We start from the raw sequence: 13,041 nt of genomic DNA on the forward strand, positions 1-13,041 counted from the left end.
GACATGTGCCAGAAAAGAGCTCTGCTCGCTCGATACGGTGGGTGAGGAGTTGACAGGGTTTCGATGGAGGGACGTGAGATTTGTGGCTTATCCGATAATCCCGCGTCCTTTGCCGGAGCACGAACTGCGCACAACCTCGATCCAGCTGCTGCAGGAGTGTTTTTCCGTTACACAACTCTGCTCTGTGTAGTGTCCACCCATCTGGCAGACAATTTATCCTTCTATTACTTTCTTTCTTCGTGTTCAAGAGCAGTGATGAGAATTAAACGACTACGTCGAAAACTGCCCAATGATTCTACGTCACATTGGCGCTATTTGCATTACTGCAAGATGTACAGAGTGTTTCAAAAATGACCGGTATATTTGAAAAGGCAATACAAACTAAATGAGCAGCGATAGAAATACACCGTTTGTTGCAATATGCTTGGGACAACAGTACATTTTCAGGCAGACAAACTTTCGAAATTACATTAGTTACAATTGTCAACAACAGATGGCGCTGCGTAGCAATAATATGGCGTAGTCTCTGAATGAAATTACCCGAAACCTTTGACAACGTGTCTGGCGGAATGGCTTCACATGCAGATGAGATGTACTGCTTCATCTGTTCAATTGTTTCTGGATTCTGGCGGTACACCTGGTCTTTCAAGTGTCCCCACAGAAAGAAGTCACAAGGGTTCATGTCTGGCGAATAGGGAGGCCAATTCACGCCGCCTCCTGTATGTTTCGGATAGCCCAAAGCAATCACACGATCATCGAAATATTCATTCAGGAAATTAAAGACGTCGGCCGTGCGATGTGGCCGGGCACCATCTTGCATAAACCACGAGGTGTTCGCAGTGTCGTGTAAGGCAGTTTGTACCGCCACAAATTCACGAAGAATGTCCAGATAACGTGATGCAGTAATCGTTTCGGATCTGAAAAATGGGCCAATGATTCCTTTGGAAGAAATGGCGTCCCAGACCAGTACTTTTTGAGGATGCAGGGACGATGGGACTGCAACATGGGGCTTTTCGGTTCCCCATATGCGCCAGTTCCGTTTATTGACGAAGCCGTCCAGGTAAAAATAAGCTTCGTCAGTAAACCAAATGCTGCCCACATGCATATCGCCGTCATCAATCCTGTGCACTATATCGTTAGCGAATGTCTCTCGTTCAACAATGGTAGCGGCGCTGAGGGGTTGCCGCGTTTGAATTTTGTATGGATAGAGGTGTAAACTCTGGCGCATGAGACGATACGTGGACGTTGGCGTCATTTGGACCGCAGCTGCAACACGGCGAACGGAAACCCGAGGCCGCTGTTGGATCACCTGCTGCACTAGCTGCGCGTTGCCCTCTGTGGTTGCCGTACGCGTTCGCCCTACCTTTCCATCATGTTCATCCATCACGTTCCCAGTCCATTGAAATTTTTCAAACAGATCCTTTATTGTATCGCTTTTCGGTCCTTTGGTTACATTAAACCTCCGTTGAAAACTTCGTCTTGTTGCAACAACACTGTGTTCTAGGTGGTGGAATTCCAACACCAGAAAAATCCTCTGTTCTAAGGAATAAACCATGTTGTCCACAGCACACTTGCTCGTTGTGAACAGCACACGCTTACAATAGAAAGACGACGTACAGAATGGGGCACCCACAGACTGCGTTGTCTTCTGTATCTTTCACATCACTTGCAGAGCCATCTGTTGTTGAAAATTGTAACTACTGTAATTTCAAAAGTTTGTCCGCCTGAAAATGTACTGTTGTCCCAAGCATATTGCAACAAACGGTGTATTTCTATCGCTGCTCGTTTAGTTTTTATTGCCGTTTCAAACATACCGGTCATTTTTGAAACACCCTGTAGCAGCTAGGAATGATTACACTACAGAGACACTACGTGCTGCCTTAATAATACGCCGGGGCAGGCTTACGTTGTGTTTTACGGTAGGCTATAGCTTCGTCGTGCCCAATAACGTTATCCGGTGTTTACGATAGCAATTTACGACAGTACAAGGAAATAATCTTTCAGCGAGAGAGATGCACAAATAGGTCGTGTGGTCTTCCATGCACTTCTCTCGGCAGCAACGGCCGATGAGGAGGAATTCTGTAGCCAGTCGTTATATGTCCTGGGAAGTGAAGCAGAGGGAAGTTCGTCTTCCAACAATCCCATTTGGTTTCGTATTGGATTACGTTGGTGTAGAGAACCAGAGTGCCAATTCTTTGCGACACAAAAGTTGAATGAGCCGTATACACAGTACCAACCAATTTGTTCAAAGGGATTACGTTTCTAAGCACATAACATTACAGACTTTAGCATCACAGCTAGATGAAAAAGTGATCGAAATAAAACGAAGAGTGTTTTTCAGGCACAATTTAAAACTATATTATGCTGTCAAGACGTCATAAGACACTGTAACCAGACAATAAACATCACTGTGACAAAAAATCAGAACAATAGCCGGCAGTGATGCCTTTGCAATAAAAGTGAGTCGAGTTTGGGGAAGAGTTAATTATGATTAATTGACCACAAAGAACCTCGTTGCCAAGTGTCATACGGTAGTTTTGCTGTGCATGATAAAAGTAAAAGAGAGCATTTTACGCTGAGATATCCAGAATTATAAATTGACTGTAGGGCGAACGAGTGCAATGTCCTGACTCAACATTTTAAAATACTGAGTTTTCAGGTCATTGAAAGTAACGTACAACATTACTGGGCACCATCAAGATACGTTAATTTAAAAAAGGACGTATTGGTTTGATTGCTGACGAAACTGTTCCTTTTATTCAAATACATATGTGCATTGGCTGCCCAATTACAGTGTGTGACGGCGGGTACATCAGGCTATTTCGCCCAGTTAAGAGTTGTATCTGTTGATAGGTACACCACACTCGAATGTCAAAATCGGTCTAATAACCCGTCAGCTCTTACTCAGTCCACTGCACGACAATATCCAACTCTATTGAGTGCCTTAATGTTAGCCGCATTCTTTTGGAAATCTGCCCAATGACTGGTTTTGAAAACACGAATCAAACGACAACTGCTTAGGACACTTTACTGATTCGACGACCTATGATAAACTAATTGAAAACTGATGTTAACAATAGAGCAATTTAATTTACGTAACCTACGCTAGTGACCATTAAACCCGTATCAACATAAAGGCAACCTGCATTAAACGCCAAATTGGTATGATGTGCACAACCTCCTTCGATGTGGCCAGCCATACATCCAAAACAAGAATAATAGAACTACGTCTTCTATCTATCTACCTATCTATCTTCTATATATACATACAGAAAATGAAGTCACTCTCCAAGATTCTGCGAGTATGTTTGGGATTATGTCAGAAACTTATGTACGGATTTTGACACAGTATTCACTAATAAATAGAACTAGTTGCGATAAAGATTCGTGCATATAATCTAGAAATGTTTCGTGCAAAATGGCTTCTGTGAAAAACATTACCATCTAGCGGAGACTGGTAGAACTCCTTGGAAGAGCAGTTTCTCGTCTGATGCGCCGTACCAATGTTGTGTGGTAGAGAGTGCTTCATACCAACGTTTCGCGGCAGAAGGTTCATCCTACATATATTGCATGGCACAAGGTGCTTGGTAGCAATATTGCTCTGGAAAACGTGGGGAAAGGACACACAGGAAATGTAGCTCATCACCCTACCAAGTGGATCATCAGCAAAATTACGGCTAAACGAAAAAAGTCGTTTCCGGCTGTACATAGTTAGTGCTACGTATGTGAAGCAAGGACTGGTCACCAGTTGTACATATAGGGTTAGTGACGTAGGCTGGATACATTTCCAGTGGGCTGGACATTTATAAACAGGCACTTGCCCGAGAGTTTTCCCACAGCAGTTTTAAATGCTCAGAATCTGGGTATTTATAATAAAAGTACTTTATTTCGTTTTACTGTTAGAACGTATAATTCGCCAATGAAAATAAGGGATGATAAAATATTGAAAGTTAGTAAATGTTTACACTTAAATCCCGCGCATATCATTAGTTGCCTTCATTACTAAGAACAAGTGGAAAAAAGAGATAAGCACGGTGTTTTTTCACCAGCTTTCCAACTTTCTGTGCCAAGGAAGGGCACGTGTTTCTGACAGCTGTTTACTATTTATAATCTCCTTCCTTTACCAGTCGTTCTCTCACGAAATCGTATTGTCACACTCACACACACACACACACACACACACACACACACACACACACCAGTCGAGCAGTGTATTAAGAAAACATTGTCCTTATGTCATTGTTTTGCAATGTATCACACTTTCTAATCCGTATCAAATCTCTGAATATTGTTGAAGAATGATTATTGATAACAAAATTATTACTGAATGTATGAAATAGCTGGCATGTGTTTCTTGGTGATAAATGTATTTTTAAATATTAGACTTTCTTCAGTGGAAAAAATATTTTACTGTCACATTAGCGACATTTGAATCCCTATAGTTTTAATTCTGCTACTTTCTTTATCTACTTCCGTATGACTGCACTGCTTAGAAGATAAAATTGATCCCATCAAAGATGCAAAAAGTTATGTTTACAATTCAGTTTATTTCCCGTAATAAGTCTCACGTAATGCTCATGCAGGTTTCTGAACTTGGTTAACCAACCACTAAAACCACTAAATAAGGAATGTTGGAAAACACCTTTTCCAATACGAAATATCATCTAAAATCTTTATTATAAAAGCTGGTTACCAATTACTCTTTAAAGTGCATAAACGACTGGACATGCAGCGACTGAGTCCAGAGGTCTTTCGCACCTCACCTGATCATCCCAACCCAAGTCAAGTATTCTAGTCAGTGTGATCCCGGGCCCAAGAGAGCGACTTCAGCGGGTGGGGCTCGGTGTTCGACTGTTGCGTCTGGCAAACAGGGGTTAACCTTTGGTTAAGCAATTTTGTGTTCACGTTATGAGAAGATTTATTATTTTGTTTGCCGGTTTCGTTGTCTTTTCTGGTTTATTGCAAATCACGCTATAGCAAAAACCTACCGTATTGCGTCGCTATAAGCTTCAGAATTGCGTCGTTACCAGTAAACGACCTACGTTTTCTTTACTAAATAATGTTCGTGAACAAAGAAAGCACGGACCAAACGAAAGAAACACAAAATAAAAACAGATTCTACTTGGTTACAGCGAGGACAATAATTCTGTTATATCTGCGTCAACAACAGAGGATATTTACAAAAGGTGTTCGAAATTTGCTCCGTTTGCTACAATGCAGGTATTGTATCGCTCAGTCATCCCTTCACTCCCAAGCCCAACAACTGCACGTGCGGCAAGGTACAGCATCTGGTGACGCCACATGTTCAGCATTACTCATCCACTTTTTGGGTGACTTCCCATTGTTTGGGACCACATGTGTCTCATATTAAATTACCTGTCTTAGCGTCATCTTCGCCGCTTCGAGAGTTTATAACATTAATAAGAACCACCCTGCTTAAGGAAAAATGTCATGCATAAAATGCATCTGAGCTATGGTTGTTCGCGGGAAGATAGTGCTATGTCTCATCTAAGAAGGAGATACATCTGCTAGCGTGTGAAGGAATGCGATAGCCTATCGAAACTGCCGTCTAATTATCAACGATAGACTTGGTAGAGACTCTACCTCTGTCATGAGAATACGGAATCGACGGGTCCAGGACGACCATTCTCAAAACGATGCAGGATGTCAGAAACCGCAGGAGAGTTTCTGTAAAGTTTGGAAGGTAGGAGACGAGGTACTGGCAGAAGTACAGCTGTGAGGACGGTGCGTGAGTCGTACTTGGGTGGCTCAGATGGTAGAGCCCTTGCTCGCGAAAGGCAAAGGTCTCGAGATCGAGTCTCGGTCCGGCCCACAGTTTTAATCTGCCAGGAAGTTTCATATCAGCGCACACTCCGCTGCAGAGTGAAAATCGCATTCTGGATGCCACGCACCTTCAGCACGGATGCGATATCTGCTTCCATCATCCTGGTTCCTCGCAGTCTTCTCGTTCCTGACTAGACTTTTATTTTTAGACAATTTTAGCGAATACTGTCACTTAACTTTAGCATAACCATCTTACCGTGAACAAGCAGCATATTTGTCCTTTCACTACTTGTGATGTGTCAAATGGCTCTGAGCACTATGGGACTCAACTTCTGAGGTCATTAATCCCCTAGAACTCAGAACTAATTAAACGTAACTAACCTAAGGACATCACACACATTGATGCCTGAGGCAAGATCCGAACCTGCGACCGTAGCGGTCTCGCGGTTCCAGACTGCAGCGCCTAGAACCGCACGGCCACACCGGCCGGCAGTTATATGTGTCGTTATGTTGTCAACAAGGCTACTGCAATGGTACGCAACTGTAGGTGAATTAATAAAAACCTGATGTTCAATTTCGCGATAATTTGGTTTCGTTCGTTATATGCCATTTCCACATGCTTGCGCGGAACGAAAGAAGTAACCATGGTAGGGTCTTGTTAGAGAAACAACTTCGACGGTAAGAAATCATTATTTTAGGCGAATTTCGACCTTTATCAAGGGTCTGACAAAGATCGTTTGTATACGCTCTCTGAGTTTGCGAAGGTAGCAGGGATAAAACAAAGGGAGATTGTTTACAACGTATTTAGAAATCATACTTCAGTTATAACTGTCAAAGAACATGAAAAATAAGTACCGTCAGAGAAAATAGGGTGACATGGTTGTAGCCCATCCCAGTGTTATTCAGTTTGTACATTGTGCAAGCAGTAACGGAAACCAAGGAGATGTTTGCAAAGGAAAATAAATTTCAGTGATATTAAATGAAACGTTTGAGGTTAGCGGATGACAATGCAGTTCTATCAGAGACGGAGAAGAGCAAAGCAGTTAAAGGGTTTGAATAGTGTCTTGAAAAGAGGTTAGAAAATGAACATCAACAAAAGCAAAACAAAGAAAAGGTGTGGAATTAAATCAGCCGATGGTCAGGGAATTTGACTAAGAAATGAACAACTAGAAATAGTAGATTAGTTTTTCTATCAGAACAGAGAAATAACTGACGATGGCGGAAGTAGAAATGATATAATATGGAGATTGAAATTAGTGAGAAAAGAGTTTTTGAAAAAGAGGAATTTCTTAACACTGGAAATAAATGTGTTAGAAAGTTTTATTTTTGTAGGTATTTATCTATATAGTCTTGTAAGGAAGTGAAACGTGGAGAGTTAGCTGTTTAGACAAGAATAGAAGCTTTGAAATGTGGTGCTACAATAGAACATTGCAGATTAGATGAGTAGGTCGGGTAACTAACGTGGAGGTATAAACCAGACTTGTGATAAAATAAATTTGTAACATAACTTAAGTAAAAGAATGAATCAGGCATCAAGAAATTGTCAGTTTAGAACGATGGAAGTGTGGGGGTGAGACTTGAAGAGGGAGATCATTTGATGAATGCACTGACCAGGTTCAAATGGATACAGGTTGCAGTGGCGATGCAGCGATGAAGAGTTTTTCACAGAATAGACTACCGAGGATGGACTGAACACTACAACAACAACAACGACAACATACAGGGTCTCTATCGTTTCAAAAAATTGTAGCCACCAACTATTAGAGACAGAGAAATGTGGTTTGTTATAAAGCTAACGGCTTTCGAAATTCTTTTCCTTTATCATTTTTTGCAGATTTCAGTTAGAGTGTATCAAATTGGCGACAAACCAGGAGCAGGCGCGGTGTAACATCTAGTATTTAGAATCCAAATCTGCAACAATTGTACTGCAGAATTGCTGACGCCAGTATAGTAGAGCTCCAAAGAAAAAACAAGCATGGTGAGGTGGCTCAAAAGCTTTCAAAAGGCCGGTAACGCCAAAGACCTTCCTCGAAGCGGGCGTCCCCGTGGGCCATGACTGTGCACTCTCCAACTGAAGCTTGAAAATGTGGGATTTGCTAGATAACTTTTCTTGCAGGAGAGATGGGTCGTGATGGTTCCAATGCATACCACCCGCGCTCTCTCTATGTGACGCGATTTTTCTGTGGCGTTGAGTCAAGAGTCGCGTGTACACAACACCAGCCAACGACCCTTTTACCTTTCGTGCTTAATTAATGAAGCACTCAGAGCTGTTGATGCTGCATTGTTGACCAGTACGTAGATAGAACCCTAATACGGCCTTGATGTTCTCCGAGTGACGAGTGGGGCACTGACTTCAATTCTGGTACAACTTAAAAAAAAAAAAGAAAAAAAGAAAAAAAACGGGAAGTGCAAATAGGACTCGGGGTGTGAGAGTTCCGTACAAACTTATTTACGTTCAATGATAGACCATTAGACTCATTTTCATGAGTGAGTTTGTTAATATCGACGTGGCATAAATGGCAGTATCTTTTGACTTATAAGCGTAAATTTTTTACACCGCTAAGTAGTACTAGGTCTTTGAATTTGATATAAATGGTAACTTGATACCTCTATCCGTTGCTGAGAAAGAGGGATGTTAATGGACGGGTAGGCAGACAGAAGGACAACAACTGGTAAAAAAAATTATTTGATATAATAATCAATTAACAGTTTGCAATTTTTCTCTTTTACTTGTGCTATGAAAACTTGCATCTTACCAAATTTCGTGATTGTAGGTCAACAGTAAGTATCCTATAGGTTTTGGCGAGTGAGTTTGCGAGTAGCAAAATGTGTTATATAAAGACCGTATCTTTTGATTACATTGACTTAGAAGCTTAAATGTTTAGCACCGTCAACAGACAATAGATCTTAGTATTTGGTATATATTTTAACTTGATACCTTTCCTCATTGCTAAGGAAAAGGTTCTTAACAAGCGGCCAAACAGACAGACGGTACCTAACTCTGAAACCGGAGAGCTGCTAAGAGTCTTAGAAGAAACCACGATGCTCTATCTCTAACAGTTTCCAAGGTACAAATTTTTTAGATGATAGCAGGACTTCTTGGACCCGTGCACATTTCGTCTGCCGTTTTGATGCCAATGTAGACTGAACCTATCTAACTTCGTGACATACTTTATTTCGTGTTAGTAGAGGCATTTTTTGGCTTTAAGTAAGGTAAGCCTTTTACACACAGCTACGGAAAGACATTCTGTTCCGGAATGAGCGGTGTGTACGGCACACGTAGTTTGTTGTGTGCAGGGAAATACGTCGTTTGCTCTGCTGATACAAGTTCGGTAACATAAATTGTTCGAGTAATAAGTCAGGCATTTACACGTATTTGTATCGTTAGTGCAATATACTTACTATCTCAGTTATCATATTTGGACTGAAATTCCTTATTACTGAACCATTCGCGTTTTGTGTCCACTTCAGAAATAATGGCTCTATCTCTAAGCATATGTACGTAGAAAAATCGGTTATGTGATCAAGAGAAAACAATCATATTCAACTGATCATGACCTTCGTGGAGCCCTTCAGAAAAGTTTTGGAAGAAAAGTGGTTGATATACAAAGCTGTTAAACATTTCTCCGTTCCATGCAGTACTTTAAATACTACATAAAGCGCAGTGATGATCAGAAGAACTATGTGATGAATGACAGAATGGATAGACTATTACCTCTTATGTGTGAGCTCGCAGTTAAGTTGGTTAATCTCATAATACAAATGCACGAAGCAGTGGTCCGCCTGAAGGTTAACAGAATAATTCTATAACCGTCGTAACTACTGAAATCAGCGGCTAATGGAAAGCAGAAGTCAAAGAACATAATTATTGGTGACATCTGGGCCGCTTGTAAAGACAGCCACAACTGTGCAAAGAATAAAACTGCACTAATACAGTGCTGTTTATGTCGGCGGTGATTCAACTTGTCACTCACACGATGTACACGATGCTATGATATTTATATGTAACATTTGTGCAAATGTTAGTGTCTGTGACATTGATACCGAAAATTAATGAAAAGTGCGTTACGTGAACTTTAACAATGTAACAGAAAATCACGAAATAAAGCATATAGTGTCACAGATTAGGTATGGAATGACGAAATTGGGTAACACCACAACCACTTTCTTTGCTACATTTTATAACTTCGCCCGCATCTCGTGGTCGTGCGGTAGCGTTCTCGCTTCCCACGCCCGGGTTCCTGGGTTCGATTCCCGGCGGGGTCAGGGATTTTCTCTGCCTCGTGATGGCTGGGTGTTGTGTGATGTCCTTAGGTTAGTTAGGTTTAAGTAGTTTTAAGTTCTAGGGGACTGATAACCAACGATGTTAAGTCCCATAGTGCTCAGAGCCATTTGAACCATTTTATAACTTCAACAGTTTTTCATTCCTTAAATGTTCCTTATCATGGGTTAGTAGAGCGATTTATTGCTACATGTGACATATACAATTTCGAAATTGAATACAGTAAGTCAGGGTGATATGGTGAATCGGGTGAAATGGTGAATTGCTTTAATTATTTACTGAATTAACAAATGTCTCTGTATGTCTGCATGCCAACAGTCTCTGATCATCTGTGCAGTGTGCTCGTGTTGAAAACCAGCTCCGTTTTAAAAACCGTAAGTACTTTGTAGAAAAATGTTTTCGATGTTAAATAATTTTTATATGCTGCATGCATTTGTAGATGTTACTTCAGGTAGCGTAGTCCGCGGGGTATTTTTTGATATATTCTGCCTTCGTATACAGCTTATGTACTACAGAACCTAGAAATCGTTGCGTCTAGTGTTTTGAACTTTTTGCCATGCTATTCACCGTTTCACCCATAGCAAATGGGAGAAATGGTGAACTCGGGCAGGGGTAATACGGTGAATGACTTTTATTACGTGTAAGGCATAATGCTTTTATTTAGGTACATCCTAACCAGGGTTTTTGACAAGTCATGAAATGTTAGCGTTTACTATCCCATGCGAGAGTTGTATTTTGTTTTATCCGACGTCTCAATACAATCGTTAATTTAAAAATTAGTTTTATATGTTTTTTGCGAGTACAGTTTGGTTTGTCAGTGATTAAAAAAGTAAATGTTCTAACTACTGCCATAGTTCCAGGCAAAGATGCTTACATTTTACAAAAGAGAAAAAGGATCCAGCGGTGCTGATTGGACAGAGGAGAAACTTAACGATGCCGTCAAAGCGGTTGCAAAATAAAATGAGCCTGAATAAAGTCTCAAAGGAGTTCCACGGTCAACTCTGAAAAGACGTATAGTAAACGGGTTCTTTATGAAAAAAACCTTTGGGTGGGTTGCCTGCACTAACACAAGAATGTGAAAAAAAGTTGGTAAAACATATCATAAAATTACAAAACTTCATATTCGCACCGACAAGGACAGAAGTACGTACCATGGCGTACAAACTAGCTGTGAAATGTAACCTACATCACAAATTTAAGCTAGAAAACCAAATTGCTGGACTGGACTGGCTAAATGTATTCTTAAAAAGAAATCCGGAACTCTCAATCCGCAAATCGGAAGGAGTTTCACAAGCACGGTCAAGTACGAAAAACGTTTCAGACTATTTTTCATTGCTGCAGAACATCTTAGAGCATAACCTCCTTGATAAACTAGGAAATATATTGAACGTAGATGAGTTCGGACCTCAGCCGAATAATAGACCAGGTTGCGTGTTGGCAGCAAAGGGATCTAAGAGCGTTGTAGTGATAACATCCGGTGAAAAGATTGAAACCATATCTGAAATCGCTTGCTGCAATGGAGAGGGCATGTTTCTACAAGCAGCTTGTGTTTTGAAGAGAAAAAATGAAAATTCCGAGTACAAGAACGGTATGCCGCCGGGTTCCACGATTTTCATGTCACAAAAGTCGGCGTATGTGACAACTGACATTATTCCTTTGTGGCTAAGGAACCATTTAGCCCCGAGGAAGCCTGAGGGAACAGTCGTGCTTATTTTGGATGGACATAGCTCTCATTGCAGCAGCGTGGATACATTAGAGTTTGCAGAAGAAAAAAAGAACATAATTTTGCTCTGTCTACCCAGCCACACCGAACGCTATCTGCAGCCGCTAGACAGAGCATTTTTTAAAGCTCTGAAATCCTGTTATTACAATGCTTGCAATTCGTACATTAAATTGAATCCAAATAGAAAAATTTCCATACTAGTGTTCGGAGGACTGCTTACAAACACATGGGTACAAGCAGCTACGACAGAGAACGCAATATCGGGGTTCAGAAGCACAGGAATCATCCCGTTTATTCCTGATGTCATCCCATAATACGCGTTTTAATATCAGCCTCAGACCAACATCAGGAAAACAACAAACGACATGAAAACAGGCCTACTTCACCTCGACCAAGTTGTTCGCATTGGCAGGAGACACCTAAGCCCTCGGAAGAAGCAACTGCAGACGTAGATAACGACCAGGGACTTGGACACATACAAGCTTCACCACAAGTGGTCTGTTCGCAACTGGCGGAAAATAAGAAGTCTTCATCAGAAGCAACAGATATGACCTCGACAGTGGCAACAGAAGAATCTCAAATAACCCCTGGCAAACTCTTAGACAATATTTCGCCGATACCTATGCCAGATAAAGTTCCATCTACAAGGAAGAAGTCCAGAGCTTTAGCTGAGGGTTTGACTTCTCCAGAAAATGTCGACAACCTGCGAAACAGAAAACGACAAAATGAGTCAGTGAAGAGTAGAGCAAATGCTAAAAGTGGACCAAAGGAGAAACCGTAACCAAAGATAAAACAGTAACCAAAGAGACTACTAAAGGAATTATCAAAAAGGAGCAGCCTAACAAACGAAAAGCGTCTACCACTGACACGGAATCCGACTCGTCGCTGGATATCCAGTTGCAAGACTATGATGACGAGGCGGATGATGAAGAGTGTTGTTGTGCAGGGTGCGGTGAACTGTACAGTTGCACCAAAAAGGATGTGGACTGGATCAAATGTATTAGCTGCCAATATTGGCTGCATTAAGACTGTTCAAAATATGAATCTATGTGTGACGCATGTGGCAAAAAGCAGGGGAAATAAGTTCACCATTTCACCCATATTAATGGGTGAAATGGTGAAATTGATAAAAATAAGTTATGTTTTGTTTTAACTTTTGTAGTGCCTTAAAGAGGATGTGGTACTGTTAATGTGTTACTTACGTATTTTGTGAAAGGAGAGTGTTTTTGTTTCGTTTAAATAAAGAATTTAT

Source organism: Schistocerca gregaria, chromosome 5 (assembly GCF_023897955.1).
Source record: "Schistocerca gregaria isolate iqSchGreg1 chromosome 5, iqSchGreg1.2, whole genome shotgun sequence".
Taxonomy (NCBI): Eukaryota; Metazoa; Arthropoda; class Insecta; order Orthoptera; family Acrididae; genus Schistocerca; species Schistocerca gregaria.